The sequence below is a fragment of the Hippocampus bargibanti genome, linkage group LG05 (assembly GCF_051943395.1).
Source record: "Hippocampus bargibanti isolate YZ-2025 linkage group LG05, ASM5194339v1, whole genome shotgun sequence".
Classification (NCBI taxonomy): domain Eukaryota; kingdom Metazoa; phylum Chordata; class Actinopteri; order Syngnathiformes; family Syngnathidae; genus Hippocampus; species Hippocampus bargibanti.
In genome coordinates, this window is record NC_142738.1 from 24,090,001 (window position 1) to 24,113,939 (window position 23,939).

A 23,939-nucleotide genomic window follows, 5' to 3' on the forward strand; every position below is an offset into this window, starting at 1 on the left:
ACATGTTGGAAGTGCCAAATAGTGCACACTTTAAATTAGATGGGTGATCTTAGACAAACATTATTGTTTATAGAAAATGCTTTAAATAATATGCTCTCATCAAAATCCAAAAAACTAAAACCTCTGGCTATAAGTAAAATAATTTCAACAGATGGAAAGATGAGGGTGTGACAGAAAAAGACATACAGAGGTAAGAGGGAGTGGATGACGGCTGTCTACTCAGTAAATGCTGTTGCAAGTAGTTTTTTTTTCACCATCTACTAAAATCTCTTCTTCCTGCCCCTCCCGCCTTTTTGGCTGCTATGGTCTTCCTTCATAATTCTGTAGTCCCCATTTGTCATTTACAACCTCTTCTGTTGAAACAACTCATTGTGTGAATGCTGAAATGGGTCGTGCAATTATGTTTGAAAAAAAAACATTTAAACTGCATTCATATTCAGATGAAACCGTGAGAATTAGTCATTTATGAGCTTTGAGTTTGAAAATGTACTGCTCAATGTCAGTGACTGGTTCATATGCACAAACCAGGGATAGGTCAGGGTTTCAGGCTTCGTTTTGGATCGCCACGAAGGGGGACCTTTGCAAATGTTACTTTGTAGTGAGGAAGTCTCAGTAAGACGGCCGTCCCATGGCAGACTTTGCCATGGGAGACCGCTGTTCAGTTCTTCTATCCAACTGTTAGTCCCAAATGTACAATTAAAGTCCAAGCAGTGCACGTCGGCTTGGCCATTTGCTGCCCTGCAAGTTAGTCATGTGTATACAGAATATAAGCAAGCAATGAAATATTATTTTGTTTGGTACTGTGTTTATGGTTGTGAAAATGGAATGAACTGTAAGCGCAGCAGCGTACCATAGACCAACTTCTGTCTAAGCAGTTGAATGCATCTCGCTGCTTCTGGATTGCACTTTGCAGCTTCACTCGTGGCATGTCACGCTCAGACTAGGGTTTATATTGCGCTTCAACGCTCCCACCCCGCTTTCATATCAGATCATAAAGTTGAGTAGACCAAAGATGGTGCAATTTGAATATCTTTCATGAGCTCAACTTGCAATTGAGCCCACAGCCCAATAACACAGTTGGAGTATTGCCAATTGGTCTGCAAACAGCACAGAAGCTCATCCAGACCACAGCTCGTCATTGCTTGTTATATAAATGTTTGCTATGATCCAGCTTTGATCGGTTTTTGACAGGATGCATTTATTTTTTTAAGTTTATGGTTTAACGGTTGTTGAGGAGCAACTGCGTTTTATTGCATGTCTGTCTAAATGCTTTGTGTCCATCCATTTCCCAGACCGCTTAATTCACATTAAGGTCGCGAGGTGTGCTAGAGACGGGGGACACCCTGAATTGGTTGCCGGCCTATTGCAGGGCACCCAGTGACAAACAACCATTTGCTCACACACTCACAACTCAGGATAAGTTGATAAGTGTTCAACCAGCCCTCCTCCGTGCTGGCCCAGGGAGAACATGCAAACTCCACACAGGGAGGCTGGACCGGGTCTTGAACTCGAACTTCTGCACTGTGAAGTCAGCGTGCTAACCACTCGACTACCGGGCCGCCTCCATTTTAACCATTTGTAATCAAAAATGCTTTTATTCTGCAGATGACAGGAGAGCTGTCCATGTTAAACCAAGTTTCTTGAACTCCTTAATATTCTAATCATATTGTGTAGAGACTGTAGACTATACAAAAATTAATAACTGTGGTAAGTCAACAAATGAAGATGCCCAAGCCAATAATGAGAACGCTGTCAAGAGAATTTGGAAACATATTCAAGTCGTGTAAGTGTGAGCATGTGTGTGTGTGTGTGTGTGTGTGTGTGTGTGTGTGTGTGTGTGTGTGCGTGCGTGCGTGCGTGCGTGCGTGCGTGTGTGTGTGTGTGTGTGTTTGTGTGTGTGTGTGTGTGTGTGAGCCCTGGGCAGAGCACTTTGACTCCCTGCTCAACCAAGTAAACCCTTCAGACACATCTGTCCTTGACTCCCTCCCAGAGCTTCCATCAGTTCCCTCCCTTGATGAACCTCCTCAATTCACAGAGGTCCTCTCTGCAATCCGGAGCCTTAAAAACAACAAAAGCCCTGGCCCTGATGGACTTCCAGCTGAGGTCTTCAAGAGCGGCGGTTACCTCCTGACACGGAAACTTTACCACCTCATCTGCAACATCTGGCAAAACGGGACACTTCCTCAGGAATGGAAAGACAGCAACATTGTCACCATTTATAAAAGGAAGGGGGACAAGTCAGTCTGCGGCAACAGCCGTGGCATCTCCCTACTTTCTGTTGCTGGCAAGATTCTTGCAAAAGTAATGCTGTTCCGTCTTACATCGCACATTACCGAAGACATCCTCCCAGAGACGCAATGCGGCTTCAGGAAGGATCGAAGCACTCTGGACATGATCATCGCTGCGCGCCAAGTTCAGGAGAAATGCAAGGAACAAAACAAGGACCTCTATATCACCTTCATCGACCTTACAAAGGCATTTGACACAGTTAACCGTGACATTCTCTGGACCATACTGCAGAAATTTGGCGTCCCCTCCAAATTCGTCGGCATCCTAAAACACAGCGGCATGCACGCAACTGTACTTGTTGGTGGCCAGCAATCTTCCCCGTTCCCTGTGGAAGTCGGGGTGAAGCAGGGCTGTGTACTGGCCCCTGCTATATTCAACCTGTTCCTGATGGCAGCTACGCTCCTCTTCCATAAGTCCATCCAGGAAGGTGGCAGCGTACAAATCCAATTCCGCCTGGGTGGTAACCTGTTTAACATCAGACGCCTACAGGCCAAGACCAAGACCCTGATCAGCGGCCTCCACGAGCTACAGTATGCAGATGATTGTGCTCTGCTGGCCCACAGCCCAGCTGCCATGCAAAATGCCCTTGATACCATGTCCTCCGTCTACCGATCACTCGGTCTCGTGATCAATGTAACAAAAACGGAGGTCATGGCAAAAGATTGTTCTCCAACCCCAGCGTTCACCCTCAGTGGCACACCCCTCAAGGTTGTCCAACAATTCAGCTACCTCGGCAGCATTCTAACACCCTCCTGTCTAATTGATGATGACGTCCAGGCCCGCATCCATCAAGCCTCCAAAGCTTTTGGCAGATTGTGTACTCGTGTGTTCGAAAACAACCACTTAAGAACTCCAACAAAAGTCGCAGTCTACCAAGCAGTGTGTGTGTGTGTGTGTGTGTGTGTGTGTGTGTGTGTGCGTGCGTGCGTGCGTGCGTGCGTGCGTGTGTGTGTGTGTGTGTGTGTGTGTGTGTGTGTGTGTGTGTGTGTGTGTGTGTGTGAGCCCTGGGCAGAGCACTTTGACTCCCTGCTCAACCAAGTAAACCCTTCAGACACATCTGTCCTTGACTCCCTCCCAGAGCTTCCATCAGTTCCCTCCCTTGATGAACCTCCTCAATTCACAGAGGTCCTCTCTGCAATCCGGAGCCTTAAAAACAACAAAAGCCCTGGCCCTGATGGACTTCCAGCTGAGGTCTTCAAGAGCGGCGGTTACCTCCTGACACGGAAACTTTACCACCTCATCTGCAACATCTGGCAAAACGGGACACTTCCTCAGGAATGGAAAGACAGCAACATTGTCACCATTTATAAAAGGAAGGGGGACAAGTCAGTCTGCGGCAACAGCCGTGGCATCTCCCTACTTTCTGTTGCTGGCAAGATTCTTGCAAAAGTAATGCTGTTCCGTCTTACATCGCACATTACCGAAGACATCCTCCCAGAGACGCAATGCGGCTTCAGGAAGGATCGAAGCACTCTGGACATGATCATCGCTGCGCGCCAAGTTCAGGAGAAATGCAAGGAACAAAACAAGGACCTCTATATCACCTTCATCGACCTTACAAAGGCATTTGACACAGTTAACCGTGACATTCTCTGGACCATACTGCAGAAATTTGGCGTCCCCTCCAAATTCGTCGGCATCCTAAAACACAGCGGCATGCACGCAACTGTACTTGTTGGTGGCCAGCAATCTTCCCCGTTCCCTGTGGAAGTCGGGGTGAAGCAGGGCTGTGTACTGGCCCCTGCTATATTCAACCTGTTCCTGATGGCAGCTACGCTCCTCTTCCATAAGTCCATCCAGGAAGGTGGCAGCGTACAAATCCAATTCCGCCTGGGTGGTAACCTGTTTAACATCAGACGCCTACAGGCCAAGACCAAGACCCTGATCAGCGGCCTCCACGAGCTACAGTATGCAGATGATTGTGCTCTGCTGGCCCACAGCCCAGCTGCCATGCAAAATGCCCTTGATACCATGTCCTCCGTCTACCGATCACTCGGTCTCGTGATCAATGTAACAAAAACGGAGGTCATGGCAAAAGATTGTTCTCCAACCCCAGCGTTCACCCTCAGTGGCACACCCCTCAAGGTTGTCCAACAATTCAGCTACCTCGGCAGCATTCTAACACCCTCCTGTCTAATTGATGATGACGTCCAGGCCCGCATCCATCAAGCCTCCAAAGCTTTTGGCAGATTGTGTACTCGTGTGTTCGAAAACAACCACTTAAGAACTCCAACAAAAGTCGCAGTCTACCAAGCAGTGTGTGTGTCCACGCTGCTATATGGCACAGAAGCCTGGACCATCTATCGACGCCATGTGAGACGCCTTGATGTATTCCACATCAGGTGCCTCCAACGAATCCTTGGCATCACCTGGCAGGATCGTGTTCCACACACCGACATCCTTCAACGCACTGCCTCCACCAGTATCGAGGCCATACTGGCAAAGAGGCAACTCCGGTGGGTTGGACATGTCATCCGGATGCCTAGCTGCCGCTTGCCTCGACAGGTGCTTTATGGACAACTCTTGTCAGCGAATAGGAAGCCTGGTGGTCCTAAGCTGCGATACAAAGACCAGCTTAAACAGACTCTAAAGAAATGCAACATCAAGCCCAGCGATCTGGAGTCTGCTGCAGCAAACAGGCCACTGTGGCGCTCCTTATGCCACGAAGGGGTGACACAACTTGAAGACAAGCGCACCCAGAGGAGGATCGTGCGGCACGAGCAAAGACACCTTTGTGCTGCTTCAGTACCGTCTCGCCAGCCCGGTCCTGTCCTCACATGTCCTGAATGTGGCAGATTTTGTGGCTCCAGAATCGGGCTTCATAGTCACCTACAGTGGCATCGACGCCAGCGCCAATAACCACTGTCCAATACCCCACAAAGCAATGGAAGCTATGTCATCTTCGACTTCGATGGACTGCCAAGAGAGACAGTGTGTGTGTGTGTGTGTGTTCTTAAGTGTAATTAAAACTTCTTAAGAAAATATTGAACTAAACTATGACAACACTGTAGATTTAGATACTTGGGTTTTTAAGCAACAGTCTGTAACCCATCTCAGAATGTTCTCAGGGCACGAGAAGGAAAGCACGGGTAGAGGCCTGTTGAGATAATTTGTTCCTAACAATCATCAAGACTTTGAACTCGGGTGTAAGAATGATAACTTGGTTAATGAACCAGAATTCCTACCCCAAACTTTGCACCAATCTCCTTTGTAGTGTTTATTATTGTTGATTGTTCAAATATACAATGTGAAGTCAATTTGGTGTGGTCTACAGGCTCCACTACGCGTTAGATCCCCCTTCTTATCATTTCGATGCTGTCATTTTGAAATTATGAAGTCTTCCAGCTGAGGAAGATAACTGCAATTAGATACATATTTATTGCCTCGTCATGCTCAATGGACATTTTTAACCTGTACATTGCCAGCCTCGTTAAAAATAAAACAAACTGGTAAATAATACAGAACATTCAAAATGTATGATTCTCTCAATTCTATAAAACAGCCTCACTCATTGTCATTTTCCCATTTCAAATAACAATGAGTGAGTCCAAATGGGAACATGACGGACACACACGTGACACTTCTCAGCGTCCAATGTGACTGCATTTTCCTTCTATGGGCATGCGCAAATGTGTGGGTGTTTGCATGCTTTCATTTGTGGCTGCAAGGTTCCATCTGTGTGTCTGTGTATCGAGTCTTTGACACGTGAAACGGTCAATGTTCTGCGGTCACTTGGAGTAAATGAACTCAAAAGTCGCACCCGTATATAAACACATACACACACGCACGCACGCACACGCACGCACACGCACACGCACACGCACACGCACACACACACACACACACACACACACACACACACACACACACACACACACACACACACACACACACACACGCACACACACGCACACACACACGCACACACACACACACACACACACACACACACACACACACACACACATGCTCACACATGCAGACTTCCCTCAGAACACCTAGAGGTGACTCCCTATGGCAAGGTGCCCAGTGTGTCGCTAAAACCACACAGCAGTGCATTCCCAGACTCTTAGAGTGAGGCGAGATGAGCAAGTGGAACACACTCATCAGTTGGAGGTTATGTGTTCATTGGACTGTGTTTGTGTGTTGATCTGTGTCTGCACACAAACTTGGTGGGAGAGAAGCAAGGTGGGGGCATTGCTTGAGCTCTCAGCTGTGGCTGTATTTTATTATGTTGTGAGTGTTCGCTGGTGAGCTCCCACGGGGAACAATTTTATGGCTGTGTAAATGATTCTGTGCTCCACATGTTCGTTTCTGCCAGGACATAATTCTATGTCTTTAACCTGAATGACTTTTTTTTTGATTGGCAGACAATTCATACATACCTCAAGGCTATCACATTTGCCATGAAAATATGCCATTCAAATCTACAGGCTTCAATCCGCAACTGTATTTGTTTTAATTTCCTCTATTTTACGCACTAGACAGACCTTTGGGCTCTGGCACCAGAATGAAGGTTAGGGGAAGTTAAAAAAGTCCAGAGGTTTCCTTTTGTTCATCTTGCAACCTGCTGCTGATCAACAATGAGCTGATAGATGGGTCAATGGAAACCAATCGGTATCAAATGTGTCCTTCAAAGCGCAGCGAAGCTGACGATGCCCTAAGATGAGAAAGGGCTTGACATGCAGTTCGGGTTTTGATGAGAATTGAAATTGTCTGGGAATTCCTCCTTTGTCAGAGTTCACCAAAGGAATACTCTGTTTGAGTATTGAGGCACTTTGACAAGTTTCTACAAAGGTTTCGCTACTTTATTTCCATTGCAAAATTGTGACCGCAGGCTGCTTTGGAGTCGGCGGGAGGTGAGTTATGCTTTTCGCATACTGTGGATTTTGGGTGAAGTATCAATTTAGCTTCACCATGGAAAAAGAATAACAGGCTCCAATGTATTGCTCATTGTTCAAATAAATGTGGATTTCTGCATGTGTGCGCCAGAGCATATCAAACATGTTTTGTTCTTTGGTTTCACTTCAAATCGCAGTGGGTCTATTCGCGAGATACGTCTGGAGTCGATAACCGAGACAGCAAATGCAACCCTATATAGGACAGTATATAAGGACGACAGGGCGGCAAGTGGTTGAAGTCCAATTTGACAGAAAACGGCGCAGCAAATCGAGAGTGGGCGCGGTGTTTGACTAAGAAGGGATGAGCCGAAGAAGAAGAAGAATAGATGAGCAGGATGCCACCATCTGTTAGCCACATGCATACCCCACAGCTGTCACATAAATTTCAGGCGAGCTCAGCAAGGCTGCATTCCGCCTGGCAAAAAAATTCAGTGGATCTCTACCTCATCATCACCTACACCATGCATTCAATGCATGTAAAAATTAATTGAGCTAAAATCATATGCATAGGGCTTATAAAGACCGGTCGATTTACTATGAGTGAGAAGTTAAATTGTAGACCATTTTAACAGTAGGGAATTGTTGACATAGAAGAATGATATTGTAGTGAGCCAGCATTTGAGGCCTTGGAGCAAATCTTAAATAATCATTGCTATTTCAGGTAGGTAGACCACATTTTGTGTCAACGGCGCCATCTAAAGGAAATCAGCAACTGCAAAGTAGTGGTTGGTGAGAGTGTAGCCAGACAGCATAGGTTGGTGGTGTGTAGGATGACGCTGGCAGTGAGGAAGATGACGAAACCAAAGGCTGAAGTGAGGACAAAATGGTGGAAGTTGAAAAAGAGTTTTGCATAAGATTTAGGAAGGAGGTAAGACAAGCACTGGGTGGTCAAGAGGTCCTTCCAGATGACTGGCAAACAACAGCAAACATAATCAGAGACACAGGTCGGAAAGTACTTGGTATATCGAGTGGGAGAAAGGTAGATAAGGAGACTTGGTGGTGGAATGGAGAGGTGCAGGAGTGTATACAGTGAAAGAGGCTAGCAAAGAAGAAGTAAGACACTGAGAGGATGGACGAAAGTAGACAGCAGTACAAGGAGATGTAGCGCACAGTTAAAGTAAAGGTGGCAAAGGCCAAACAAGAGGCCTATGATGACTTGAATGCTCAGTTGGACAGCAAGGAAGGCGTGACTGATCTTTACAGGCTGGCGAGACAGAGAGACAAAGATGGTAAGGACCTGCAGATGATTCGGGTGATTAAGGATAGAGATGGCAATGTATTAACAGGTGCCAGTAGTGCAGGGGTCTCAAACCCGCGGCCCGCGTGCTAACAGCGGCCCCCAAAACCAACCAATTCAGGGTGTCCCCCGCCTCGTGCCCGAAGACTGCTGAGATAGGCTCCAGCACCCCCCGCGAATCTAATGAGGAATAAGCGGTACAGAAAATGGATGGATGGATGGATGGATGGATGAGAGGGATCCAAGTGCAAGAGTGATGCTACAGGGGGAAGAGATAAAGAAGGTGGAGGATTTTAAGGACAGAAAGGTATATTAGAGCGGTGCAAAACATGTATCATGACTGTTAGACAGTTGTGAGGTATGCTGTCGGTGTGACGGAGGAATTCAAGGTGGAGGTGGGACTACACCAGGGGTCAGCTGTGAGCTCCTTCTTATTCGCTGTGGCGATGGACAGGCTGACAGACGATGTTAGACAAGAATATCCTTGGACAATGATGTTTGCAAGTGACATTGTGATCTGTAGCAAGAACAGAGAACAGGTGGGGGAGAAACTAGAGAGGTGGAGGTTTTCCCTGGACAGGAGAAGAATGAAGATCAGCCGTAGCAAGACGGAATATATGTGTGAATGAGAGGGATCCAAGTACAAGAGTGATGTTACAGGGAGAAGAGATAAAGAAGGTGGAGGATTATAAGTGCTTGTGGTCAACTGTCCAGAGCAATGGAAAGTGTGGAAAGTGCGGAAAAGAGGTGAAGAACTGTGTCCACGCAGGCTGGAACGCCTGGAGAAAAATGTCAGGTGTGATGTGTGATAGAAAGGTTTCTGCTAGGATGAAAAGTGTATAAACGGTGGTAAGACCCAGCCATAATGTTTGGACTGGAGACAGTGCCACTGAAGAAAAGACAGGAAGCAGAGCTGGAGGTGGCAGAGCTGAAGATGTTGAGCTTTTCTTTGGGAGTGACCAGGTTGGATAGGATCAGGAATGAGTACATTAGAGGGACAACTCATATTAGAGGCTTTGGACAGAAAGTCAAAGAGGCCAGACAGAGATGATTTGGACATGTCCAGAGGAGAGAGACCGACTATATCGGGAGAAGGATGCTGAGCCTTGAACTGCCAGGCAGGAGACCGAAAGGAAGACCTAAGAGGAGGTTTATGGAGGGATGGTGTCAAAGAGGACATGAAGGTAGCTGGTGTGACAAAAGGGGATGCACAAAAACGGGTTAGGTGGAGGACACCGATTTGCTGTGGCGACCCCTGAAGGGAAGAGCTGAAAGGAAAAGAAGAAGATGGATTGGATATATCTTTATTAGTGACACAGTGGAGGAAATTACAATTCACAGCAGCAATGTTATGAAAGGAAGATGAAAGGAAAGAAAGAAGTAGAAAACAGTTCACTGAAATTGTTGTATTCACTGAGAGAAGCGTGTGTGGGCCGTGCCGCTTCTCTGTCTCTCAGGTATAAATGTATTTTGGGATATCTTTGCTCTGATTTTACTGGAACATAATAATAATTGGAATCATTGCCGTTCAAGAAATAAAGTAATAACATAGCGGTTATGGATGACTCATCACTAATTTGAAGTTCTCTTTCAAACCATGTTCAGGCACTGCGGGTGACCAGTGCAGAGATGATGAGAAAGCCCAGTCATTACATCACAGTCCTACAGTGCGGCAGATGGATGGGGGTGATGTTTTCCGGGCAAAACACCAGAACAGGATTGAAGCAAATGTAATGCTTTATTATTCTTACTGGAGTGATCAGCAAGAATAGCTGAAGAGAAGCTTCGAGCCTTGGGTCTGGCTTCCGTGACAGGAACATTGCGACATTCTCTGGTTACCCGAAAATGATTGCAGTCCACAACTGTTAAATAGCTGGGAAGTACATCAACGTGTCATTCGGCATGTTGCCCTCCAATGGTGTCACCTCATCAAATTCTCAACAAACAGTGAAAGACAATGTGGACAATGAACCACAGAGTTCATACGAGTGGTATGAATCAATGGCATGTTTGAGTGTTGATGGTTTGACTTCCACACTGGCGGCATCAGTTTCATTGCATGGCAACGTGTGGATGAAGTGGCTTGACTCCAGCTAGTCCAATGCTCACTCCACAGCTGCTCATCAGGGACAGCTGTGATTCTGAATCCCATCTTCTGTATCTTGGGGCCAAGTCCTACTAATGGCAACTCGATCAGTTGGTTTCCAATGAGATGCGTCTTTAATTATAACCACATTGTATGGTGTCCGGGAATGAAATGGGATCAAGATTTTTCCTGGTATGTTTGAACCAAATTTGCACAAATGCTTGTCTCTCTTTGAGTATTTGGGGGTTTATAAGATATTACAAGTAGCGGCAAAGGTTTCTCAATGATGTATTGATCTCTAAACGTTAACGTGGCCTCCCTCCAGCTCACATGGAGCGGAACAAAACAGAAATCCTATGCATCTTTCTTCCTGTATTTTTGCTCTCCCTTTCTACATTATCCTTTTATTGTCAGCCACATGTTTTGGGCATGAAAAAAATGCAAGACAGAGATGAAAAATGGACAGCTCCATGGGAATATGGCTTGTATTAATCTGGAAACATTCATTTTCATCTGAATTAAATTATTGGTTTGAACTCAGTGTCCCGGGAAAGCAGGCAATGCGTCACCAGCTTCCCATATGGGCAAGGAGTGGTCATTAGGTCCGTCACTGTTACCACAAAGCTGAGTTTGGTTGAGCTTTCTTGCAGTGCCCCCCCCCCCCCCCCCACCCTCTGTACATCACATCAAAAATACACATTTGTTGTTGACAGACCCTTTGTTTATCCTTAGTCAGTAACATGAGATGGGAGTCAAGATGTTTCTTTCAATCATTGTGGCTTTGTGCCTCCTGTCACGGTTTTAAGGTGGTGATGGCGGGTGCGGATCCCAAAAAGCAGGCAGGAGGGAGCAGGAGGTTGTTTGACAAATTGTATTAAAATAAAGGTCAGCAGGAACAAAATGTAAAACATCAAAATCATCCGAATGGAAAAAATACAAAGTAGCAAAAGAAGACCAAAAGTAAAAGTCCGCCAAGGTTAAACAAACACATACACAATGCATGCAGCAAACAAGCAGCAAACAAACAATGAACCGGCATCGGATGGTCGTGCCGGGTGTCCTTTTAAGTGTCAATGATTAAACGACCAGCACCTGCGAGGCTGCAGGCAGGGCTGACAGCGCCCCCCGTTGGTATAAATATGCATAAAGAATAATGATTTTTTTTTCTCCCAAAAAAATTACGATTCATTGGTTGAATGAATTTTTTCAAAAACTCAAGACTCACACTGATTTAAAGCACTTTACTGCAAAGGGGTTATGTGGTGTGTAGCCCAGCATTCGCCCGGTTAGCACGTCACCTTCACGGTGCAGCGGCCGCGCCTTCCTGTGTGGTGTTTACATGATTTCCCTGTGCTAGGGGAGAACATGGAGATTTTGTGAGGGGACGCCAGTTTCTAAAGGTTTGATGGCAAGTTAAGGATGGTTGTTTGTCTTTTCGAGCTCTGCGATTGGCTGGCAAGTACTTTGTCTGATTTAATCACCATTCTTTGAAATGCATTCCTAACGTACGGAACAGTATTGCAACCCCATCAACTAGACATAATATGCAACTGCCTTTGTCAAAGGTGGTCAGCACTTGTTTCGGTCAAAATTCTTCTTCTTTGACAGTTTTTGCTATTTTTAAACGTAAAGGAATAGGTTAAGTGTGGTTGGTAGTGGAATGAGACATCAAGAAGGGCAAGTGAATGTGGACGGAAGTGGTGTTGTAAGACGCATGTTTTTTTTCATAATGACGAAATCCTGTTGAAAAGTCAAAACCTTATGCATAATGAAGCATAACAAACATTTTCTGTGAGTCCCTGAGACAAGAAATGTGACAACTGCATAACGTCAGTGATCAGGGGCACCAAGTCAGACAAAACCTTCTGCTGTGGCTGGTCTCAGCTCTACATATTACAGAAGGTCCCACTTTTTATTGGACTTTTTGTTTTTTTGTTGTCCTTGCTAAAAGGTTGTGATCAGAAGTGAAACCTACGTGCACATACGTGCAGGCACAGCAGAGATGTTGTCTCCACTCTACATTAACAGGAGAATCCCATAATTTAGAATGTACCTTTGTGGAAAAAAACATAAATTTCCTTTACCTAAGCCTTTGGAAACCTTATAATAAAAAACAGCGGGTTTTTTTTAACGTTAGCAGCCACAGTAGCTGCAATGCCTCAGTCACGGTGATAACTACCAAACAAAGCGCATAGCCTCTGACAAGTTCTGTATTTGCTGGTAGTCGAAAAAAAAATCAAGCTAAGCACTAGCATGCCCCAAGAAAATGTCAACATTACTCTCCAAAAAGTGCTGTGAAATTTGTGGAAGGAGACTTGAGCAGACGATAGATAGGTATGTTGCGTTTACTATCCAAGAAGACAATAAAACAACTGTAAAGAACCATTTAGGCTGAGATTGTCTAGTTTGAGATGCTAAAATCCGTTGAGAGTTGCTAAATGAAGTTATATCCATACTCGTCTTTAATAACTGGGGGACTTTGTACATGACAGATTTATGTCAGGAGATTTTTTTTAAGACAACAAAAACTGTATTCACCTACTGGTCCTGTAGTGCTTGGTATGTTTGGTTGGATATGATCAACACCACAGACTTAACGATACCCCTTCAACAACTCTTTTACCCCCAGCAGATGTCTGTTGTCAGACCAAGAAAAAATACTGTCCCTGAGCAGCAGTATGCAAAGGGCATTCAGACTAAAGTACTGTATAAAGGACAGCGAGAAGGAGCTTGCCTTACTACTGGCTTATTTGGTAACTCCAATACATGGCGCTTGTGAAGTCTTCTTGTTTTTCTTGTGGTGAATGATGTGCGAGACACATTATCATAACACTCAAGTGCATTCTTGATTTTCTGTCGTTCTGTTTCACAATGATGAAGATAATTCTGATTCATTCATTCATCATAATTCATCAATTCATTGTCAAAATCAGTGTGGAACACATACATGCACACACACGCGCACGCACACACACGCACACACACACACACACACACACACACACACACACACACACACACACACACACACACACACACACACACACACACACATTTATGTATTTTGCCTTAGTATATGCTGAACAAGTTTAACAGCCCCACTGGGCACATTGAGTTGGAATAATCATACCTAACACGCCATATACCACAATTGCTCAGGATGATGTCATTAGTGACATTTGATAATTAGACCTTTGCTGACTTTGATGTAAGGAGGGTTTATTTTCAAAAGTGCCTTGATTTTCCATATGTGTGTACCCTGCTGAAATACAAGCCAAAGATTGATATGTGCAATAATTTGGTTTCTGCGTTTGACATTAGACACAACGTGAGTTTTTTTCTGCCTAATTTTTCTGGGTGGCACACAAAACCACATTACTGCAGACAGACTAGCAGACAGACATTTACCACATTATCCAAACTTATCATTGTGCAGGGACGAGAGGGTACACTCTTTGTTGACAAATACACTTTTGCCAACATCGCCTGTCAATAAAATTGATTTATAATGCCAAAATGTGGCATTCCTCACCTTCACAAAGAAGAATCATAGTGTTCAGCATCCACTGTGGTTGGATAGTTACCTGGCTTGCATCTGGATGACCTCTGACCACAAGGAATACATCCCCGTGGGAGAGGGAAATGTGCCTGTTAGAGGCCAACTCGTGGGCGGCAGAGTGGTTTTATACACAGACTGGCATTATCTGTAACTTTTGCTCTACTCAGGGCCACTAAATATACCCTCAGAGGCCTTCCCAGGCTCCTACAGGCTGGGGAGAAGCGGCCACTGCTTGGGCCGTGTTCCAATGACATGGCTGCCGACCTCCACGGAAAGTATTTTTAAGGTCAATTACAGGGTATAGTCCTTTTTAAATGGCCGACTGGTGCTGAGGAGACCTCATATTAAAGGTTTATGTGGCAAAGGACAGGGAGAAGTCTGCCGTCGCTCACCCCAATTCCTATTGTTACCATGCACCCGCTGAGACAGTGCACTGTACATATAGATTAAAATTGTATTGCTTAGCTCTTTATAATACCAATCAAGACTTTACACTCAAGGTATGTGCTTGGAATATCAAGGTAAGATCAAGCTTATAGAGAAGGGGTCGGGAACCTTTTTGACTAAGAGAGCCATAAAAGTAAAATATTTAGAAACGTTTTTCAGTGAAAGCCACACACATACACACACACGCATGCATGCAAACACGCACCGACTTGATTTCAACAAAATGTCAGAATATATTATTTAAAATAACTTGGCATTAATATGAATAGTTTTCCATTCCTCATCATTGGTAAAAATATCCAGCCAAATGATCAGAATGAAAGTCAACTTGCCGGGTCCATAGGCGACGTTACTGCTAGCTAGCCTGCACACTGCTCATTAGCTTGCACGCTTGCTTTCTGCTGTGTCTCACAGAGGTATATTGATGCTAACGTCAGCATGGGGCTTGTCAAAGTACCAGTGATATTCAACTGTTCCATTCATGGTATTGTTTCATTGCAAATTAGAATCACGGCAGAACTTTTTCTCCCCATAAAGGTGAATTCTTCCGTCCATTCAACCTTAAGTGTACGATACTCATCATTTTTTTTACTTGTCAGGCTTATTTAAAAGGGGGCGTTCGACAGTAACGGCTATAGGTCAGTATCATCCAATCAAAATTGCACTTTCCGCCAACTGCCGCCCAAACAAGAAATAAACAGCGAAAAAGTGAGAATGTGTAATTTGTTTTATCGGCAAGCCAGATGCAATCATCAAAAGAGCCATATATGGCTCACGAACCGGCGACCTCTGCACTGTGAAGCCGGTGTGCTAACCATTTGACTACCGGGCCGCCAGTGTGGACCATGTTTCTCTCAAAAAATTGGCTGGGATGAGCTCGATATCTCCTTGGCGGCAATTTTTTTCCTCTTTCTAATTAGACTTATTGGTATCGCTGAAGAGGAAATTCAACTTATACGCTGTACTTTTGTGATCCACAGCACACGCGTACATGCAAGGAGAGATTCAGAGTGAAAAACAACTGCACCACCTGAGCTGGAATCATGCCTTGCTCAAGGTCACCTCAACAGCAGCCAATAAGCTCTTTTGTATCCTCAAACAACTATATATCATTTTTTTAGATTTTATTCCATAGTTGAACTCGTAACTGTGACCTACCACTCAAAAGTCCAAGTCCTTAGAGACTGAGCTACTTTTGACGCATATTGAGGATTGACAATTATTTACGAGTTTGAATTTGGGCTCCAGCCTCCCAATGTGAAGTCTGCCTTTGGTATCAGTACTTGTTGTACATAAATATTAATATACGGTTGGTGCAATTGTTTGTTTGTTTATAAGTGCCCTGTGATTGGCTGATCACTAGTGTGGGCTATACCTGGCCTAAAGTAGCTGGGATGAGTTACAACTCATCCATGACCCAAGTGGGGTAAGAGAAAATGAATGGCTACATGGATGTAAAAGCACACACATGCTTTATTTTCTTTACTGAGTAAATGTCCACCATTAACTGAGTTATCGTATTCCGGATGCTTGCCTATTCGGACAAATGGCACTCTGCATAAACAAAGGCCACACACGCAGACTGGCACAGTTGCTCAACACAGAACCTACAGCGAGATCATTCGGGTGATTTTCATGATTCATTCCAACATGAATCCACCATAAATACAGGCCTGTCAAACTTTTTCTGCCCCACAGAGAGGGAGCTTGATGGTACAGTAGACACCATTCACCTCTGTGTATTTGTAGGGGGCAGAAGGAAGGTAGGATTTGGTGGCTTTGGTCTTACTGAAGAGGGAGGTGTTGATGGGACAAAAGGGGTGGAGGCGGGGGTCAGAAGGCTTGAAAGGCCTATTTGTGCAGATGAGGGCTGTGTTTGCTTTGCTGTGGTTCCCCTGCAGTTCAATGTACGCTCTATCCATGCGTAGCTATTCCTTCCTTAATACTTTAGTAAAACAGGATTATTACAAAACAAGAGCAGTACAATATTTCCTGACCTCCAGATTTCACACATGAACAGAAAATGACAAAACCATGTGTTTGAAATCTAGCAAGACAATAGACACATATTTTTTCCCTTTTCACTGTAATTTGGCATTCAGGTTGAGTCTGAAAATTACATTGTTTTATCAAGTTTGATTGCATCATTGCCGCAACAAGCCCAACAATCATTTTTGCCCAGTTACTTTGACGTGCTGTAAAGATGGAAAATAACAAATAGTGTTTGTCACTATCTCTACATTCCCAGCACACGAAGAGCGGAGGTTTTCAGGAGGTGGACTGGTGATCACAAGGATCCATGTCACCTGTCCGTGTGCTGTTTTTTGCATTTCCTTCACTGTCAGGACTGAAGTACAACAATGATGCTAGGCAAATGTTCACCAATAAAAATGACTTAAGTCCCAAAACTGCCAAAAAATGAGCTCGGAACTGGGGACATTCAGAAGGTCCCGCCCCCTTGTTTGTGACATCACATCAGGATACTTCTTCACAAACTGTCCTGCTCCAGAATCAAAACAATGGCTTCAGAGAATTCAGATTCGGAGAAGATGTTTTCTTGTTACTCATCCTGTTATGGATATTATTCAAATAGTTCTGAATAGGAAAGCATACATGTTTGCAATCGATTAAAGAAGTCCTTCCGTATCAATTCGAGTCGTCTGGACTCCAATGTAGCGGTCATAAAATGCACAAGATGGCGCACAAGCTCCGTTGGATCTAATTTGTCCGCTGGGAATTTGTGTAAACTTACACCTTTTTTATGCATGTTACCGCAATTGGCTGTTACACACAACGATTCACCATCGCATTATTTATGTAGTTTTCCTTGTAATTTCGCCATGAACGGTGTTTTCAGACAAAAAAAAAGTACCCAAAATGCATTGTGTGTCACTTTCTCGGTCAGGGGCGTTCCCTCAGTAGAAGTCATTTGGAGTGATTTTATTAATGATGGACGCAACTTGTCCCGAGGTGTCGGTTGTCTTTTAACTGAAGCAGGCGGATGTTTTCACTGGCGTGTTAAATAGTTAGTTCAGCCTTGAAAGAGTTCTGTGCTCTAATGAGAACCATTCTAGTGTCAATGTCGGAAATGAATTGGTATGCGAGTGTGCAGGGTTCAGCTAACAGGTGTGCTGTCACTGAACAAAATCATTACACTCGTTCAGACAGGTTGATTTTAACAACATGTTCTTAATATGCTCAAATGCATGACTGATATTTTTTTTATTTCTGCTTTCTTTTTAATGTCACGTTTTGCAAGGTGGTAATGGTGGGTGCGGATCCCAAAAGCAGGCAGGAGGAGCAGGAGGTCGTTTGACAAATTGTATTAAAATAAAGGTCAGCAGGAACAAAATGTAAAACATCAAAATGATCTGAACAGAAAAAAGTATCATAAGAAAACCAAGAGTAAAAGTCCGCCAAGGTTAAACAAACACATGCACAGCATACAATGCATGCAATTGCAGACAAAGCATGCAACAAACAATGACCCGACCATGAATGGTCGTGTCGGGTGTCCTTTTAAGCGCCACTGATCTTAACGACCAGCACCTGCGAGGCAGCAGGTAGGGCTGACAGCGCTACTCGTTGGTCGCCAACCAGATCATGACAGTACCCCACCTTCCAGAAGTCCCAACAGTCTCCCAAAAGGTCCAACTCGCAGGGAAACGATGGTGGAGATGGCAACCGTTGCCTCTCCAGCAAACGATGGGCGGCGGCCTGATGGGAACGGGACTCAGCCTGGGAAAGACGCGGCACGGATCGTCGTGGGCGTGAGTGCGATTCCTCTCGCATGTTCACGCGACGACGCATGGCGCGGCGTGGACGTTGCACTGCCAGGCGCAGAGTGGCACCCCAGACGGCCGTATGGGAACGGGTCTCGACCGGACGTTGGCGTGGACGTTACGGCTCGTCGAGTGACACAATTCAAACTCGACGAGGCGTAGGCCAACGTGGACGCGAACTGCCCAGCACCGGGTAAACAAGACCAGTCCTTAGCCGCTTCGGGATCCAGCGATGAGTGCGGTCTCGGACTTACGTGGAACACGGACGTTGCACGGCTCGTCGTGGATGCGACTCAATTCAAACAGGCACGACAACAGCGTGGCTGGACGTGGGCGTGCACTGCCAGACACCCAGTGTCACCCTGGACGGCCACCTGGAAGGAGGTCTCGGCCGGACATTGATGTGGACGTTACGGCTCGTCGAGTGACGCAATTCAAACTCGACGAGGCGTGGGCTAACATGGACGTTATATTGTCAGGCACAGGGTGGAAATGAGACGGGTCCGTTGTACCTGCGGGATCCGATGGTTGGTCGGGTCGTTCTGTCACGGTTTGCAAGGTGGTGATGGCTGGTGCGGATCCCAAAAAGCAGGCAGGAGGGAGCAGGAGGTTGTGTTTAATAAATACTATTAAAATAAAGTCAGCAGGAATAAAATTTAAAACATCAAATCATCTGAACAGAAAAAATACAAAGTATCAAAAGAAAACCAAGATTAAAAGTCCGCCAAGGTTAAACAAACACTGCACACAATGCATACAATTGCATACAACAGCATACAATATGTTCAACAGCAAACAATGACATTTAACAATTACCCGACACCGAATGGTCATGCCGGGGGTCCTTTTGAGTGTCACTGATTGGAAACGACCAGCATGTGTTTGTTTAACCTTGGCGGACTTTTACACTCGGTTTACTTTTGATACTCTCTTCTGTTCAGAACATTTTGATGTATTACATTTTGTTCCTGCTGACCTTTATTATATATAAACACTGATATATATATATATATATATATATATACAGTAAAGTCTCGTTATATCGATATTCAAGGGAGTCCGAAAAAATATCGATATAACCGGGACTTTACTATATACAGTAAAGTCTCGTTATATCGATATCGGATATATCGATAGTCCCGGTTATATCAATACTATTTCTATGCACGCACTGAGAAAATTACATGCAAACAGGGTCGGATATATCGATAGTCCCGGTTATATGGATATTTTTTCGGACTCCCTTGAATATCGATATAACGAGACTTTACTGTATATATATATATATATATATATATATATATATATATATATATATATATATATATATATATATATATATATATATATATATATATATATATACTGTATATGCATGAGCATTCATGGGCATTCATACATACATCCAGGAGAGTTCCGCAAATGAATACTTTTACTTTATGCCATTTTTATGTGAAATTGCTTGTTCTTAACTTTTAGGATTGATGCTTGACTGTGACAGCAACATTACCTTCTGTCTACTAAAGGGGTGCAAAGGGCACATTAGGAGCTACTCTTTTTTTTTTTTTTGGGCCGTGTATATTGCAGCCTGGTTTGGCAGCATACACCGGTGTTTGATGTGCCAAATTTTAATTGTACTATTCAGAATGTAATACATTTTTTGACAGCTTACATTTTTAGAATGACTTGTGCCAGACCCCAGTGACAGAGAAAGTTTGCATAACAGTCATTTCACATTTTGTGACAGCTCCGTTCATTGTTATTCATCAAAGAATAAAACAATGCTCGGTATTGGCCTTTTTTCCCTGCCAAAACTTTGAATCTACACTACATCCTCACCTAAAACTGCCAGACTCTGTCTTCCTGGGAACATCCTCACTCCTGGTCCACATGGATGGACGAGTACACATCGCAAGGCTGCTAAGTCTACACTGTCTGAAGTGCCCAGTGTTTGCATAAGGAGGCAAGCATATGTTCGTGGCTGCTGGACTCGGCAAGACACACCAGTGTGTGATTAGCCCATCACTGGTCAATTTGAGTGTGAAATTCCTAAATCCCAAGAGCAGTCAAGTCATATGGACAAACTGTCCATTTTTTGAGTCGAGATTATTATGGTCATTGTCTTCTGGTATATCAAAGACTTTAATTGTAAAATCAATAGCACTAACTCATCAGTAATACGGACAGTGACAAAAAAATTGAATGCATCATTCAAGTATTGCAGCCATTCCGGGGCTGTGTGTTGTCACTGTATGTAGTTTCTCTCACTACTCCTCCTTGGGAGACACATTGGTGTTTCAAAAAACAGGAAGCCTTTCTTTTCATTGGTGCTTTGGGTATGTCAGCAATCTGTCCTGCAGTGACCCTTGACAGCTGCACTACACAGCAAGCCCTACTCGCAGGTATTGTTTTAAAGAGCCAGTTTAGGTCACCTCACATGATTAGCATGTAACTGCAATGGCACAGAGCCAAAACAGGTGATCCTGTTTCCAGAATACAGTTTATACCTTCTTTTTTTCCAGAGGGAGGTGAACCCTTGTTTGTCATGGGGGCAGACTGACATGCAATAAGTGAAAATTTGTGACATAGACCATTTGAAAAGTAAAAAGTATACAGATTTTTTATGTCATTTTAACCCTCCCGCGTGCTTGGAAAATAATTAAACTTATTAAGAATCATTTTTAAAAATATTTCTAAACATTTGTTCTCACTTCCCACGGTCAATGTAATCCATTGTTGGGTGGGTCCTCTGAATTAAAACTTTCTTATTGACTGAGATAAGGTTTTGTTGAACAGAGTATTAGTGTCAACATGATGTATTTTCAGTGTTTAAAACTTAATTTGTATTGGTTGTATTCACATATTTACTAAATCGGTGGCTCGAGTAAATTAAATGATGAAAATACCCGTTGTTTAATACGTTCTTGACAAGTAAAGTAAAAAATAAAAGACCATATGAAAATAAACTGAAAAAATAAGTCATCATTCAGACCCATAGAAATAGATAGGTTTAGAAGTGCCCAAAGGAGGCAATAGCATTGCGCCCCGCGGTCACCAGGTCGTGACGTCACGAGTTGTAGCCTCTGACACAGTTCCGTACCATATGAATAATTTTTGCTCGTTTTTCGTCGATTTTCTTCCGGTATTCGACGAAATTCTAATACTTTGTGGCTAAATATGTTTTAGAAGACAACTACTTCACTCTCACGTCGTCTTTCGGCGCGATGTGAAGTCGGACAAGTCCAAAAACCTCAACTTTCAAGATCAGATATGCTTTGGATTATAATTTTTTTTATAATCCAAAACATACAATTGCAATTAAATACACCACTATTGATGTATATTTATTCAGAGTCTAAAAATGTTATGAATAATAGAAATGACAGCTCTTTAAGATTGAAAATTCAAATACATAGTATAATTATCTTTTGAGTGTGATTGTAACCAATCTTCAAACGTGAAAAAAATAACATTCATAAAGAATGATCATACTTAATTGGTGATCGGAATTTGACTAAATCAGAAGACTAAACTGTAGAGGATTAGGTAACACTGTGTATAGTGTATATATGTGTGAAATCTACAACGGATCAAAAAAATCAAGAAGTAATTATTAGTATGTTGTATGAGTAGAGTCGGCTAACCTGGGGCGCGTTTCACTAAACTTTGCTATTTAGCAATATTGCTAAGCGTTAACAATATTGCTAAATAATGTTTAGTGAGACACGTTTTCAGCGTTAACAATGAATTTAGCAATATATTAGCAATATTGCTAAGTTAGCAATGTTTAGTGAAACGCACACCCTTGCAGTTCAAATTTAGTGTCGAATTAGTTACATGCTTGAGGAGGCAGAGCCAATTCAATTTCATACTAATGAAGAACAGCTAGAACGTACTTATAAACGGTCGAAGATCGAAAACAGGACGAAAATTAGTCGCTAAAACATCGCAAAACGATTTTTTTTTTCTTTTTATAGAAATTTCATTTTCACTCACTTGAAGAACGAAATTCCTTTGTTTTGAGCTTGTAGTTGAAGCATCCGTAAGCGAAACATAGCAGCCCCCAACTGTTGTTCCTTTTTACAGCATCCATACGTTAAATAGACCTAAATACGCTCAAAACTATCCTATTTCTATGCCAAACCAAGCCACGTTACGATGGACGCTACAACTCGTGCCGTCACTTCCAGGTTTGCAATCAACCTCGTCTCTACGCCACTTCTAAACCTATCTATTTCTATGTTCAGACCATATGAAATTGTGGATGAATGTTTCCATTGAACACCTTTCACATGTCGCCTTTGTTTAACCTCAATTGGTGTCAAGTTTGAAAAAGACCACAAAGCTGACTAGATTGAAATGTAGAAATGTACCGGTATTCTACTGAACTGGAAACAATAACTAAGAAAATATATATCTTCATTTGAGAGCTGTTTAAATAAGCACGTTTAGAAATAAAGGAGAGTCCCCCCCCATCAAGTTTACATTGTGATTTACTGCAACGCTTCAAAGGTATATCGGAGCTGTGAGTTTAGGTGGTGTACGTAGACCAGAACGAACAGCATTACAAAGGCAAATGGGACATTTTGCAGCTCATCCAGAACATTGGCATCCTCCGAATTATCTCTGTGTGTCAGCAGTATTTTTCAGTGACAGCAAATTCAAAGACCACCGCCTCCATGTCAGCTTGTTTGCTTTAAACTTCTCCATACCGTCAGAAAAAAAAAAAATATTTTCATCCGTGTTATACTCATCCCTTTAATTAAATATGAACAAGACAACTGTTGACGGATGTTATTCATTTCAAAGTCAAAGACTATATGTGCTGTGTCTGTTTTTTTAGTGAATGACAGATGCCAGACACCTGGAGGAGCTAAAATATTAACTCCATACCATGTATTGTTTCACCAGCTTCTCTGGTTTGTCCTTGATGTTGACGCACGTGGCTTTGAGGTTACGCTCTCTCCTGACAGCACTGATGTTGGTCAGAGCAGTGTCAGTCGGTTTTCACAACACGCACAAAAAATAAGAACCGGCATATGACATAATGAAGAGAATGCATATCACAACTCACACACAATCATTGGTAATTCACACTTGTTATTAACACATTTAAAATGAAAAATGCAAAGCTGTAACTTTTGTTTCTTCAGTTTTCGTTTTTCAAACGGGAATTGTGATAAAAGCAAACTTTTGTTTGAATTTTCAAGTCGTTATGAAAATGTTTGGTTGTTCTTTTTTAACATTAGTATAGATCAGAGCGTGAAGTAAAGCCCTAAAATGAGATCTGACACACTGAGATGATCAATCCAACTATACTATTTGTTTGTAGACTAAACTGTAACCATCATTTATTGATGATAACGACCAGTGACGTGCAGTGAGGTTCATTGCTGGTGAGGCACTGACGTCATCACAGTCAGATTTACAAACATATGAACTCCACAGAGTAGCTTATTCACCATTTGATTGGCAGCAATTAACATGTTTTTTTTAATGTCATTTCAGCATTCTTTTTATACTGTATAAAACTGTAGCATAGAAAAAAGATTAAAAAAACATGTTATTATCATGTTACCTTTACCTATAAATGAAGTCCAAGTCTCTCTGTCTCAATGGAGATCACTGCCAGTGAAGA

The 23,939-nt window shown here is 43.3% G+C and overlaps 1 protein-coding gene across 1 annotated transcript in view; it reads left to right on the forward strand.

The window, feature by feature from the left end:
- znf469 (zinc finger protein 469) overlaps positions 1-23,939 on the forward strand; it is a 79,811-nt gene that overhangs the window by 1,562 nt on the left and 54,310 nt on the right. The gene's annotated exons all lie outside the window — the stretch shown is intronic.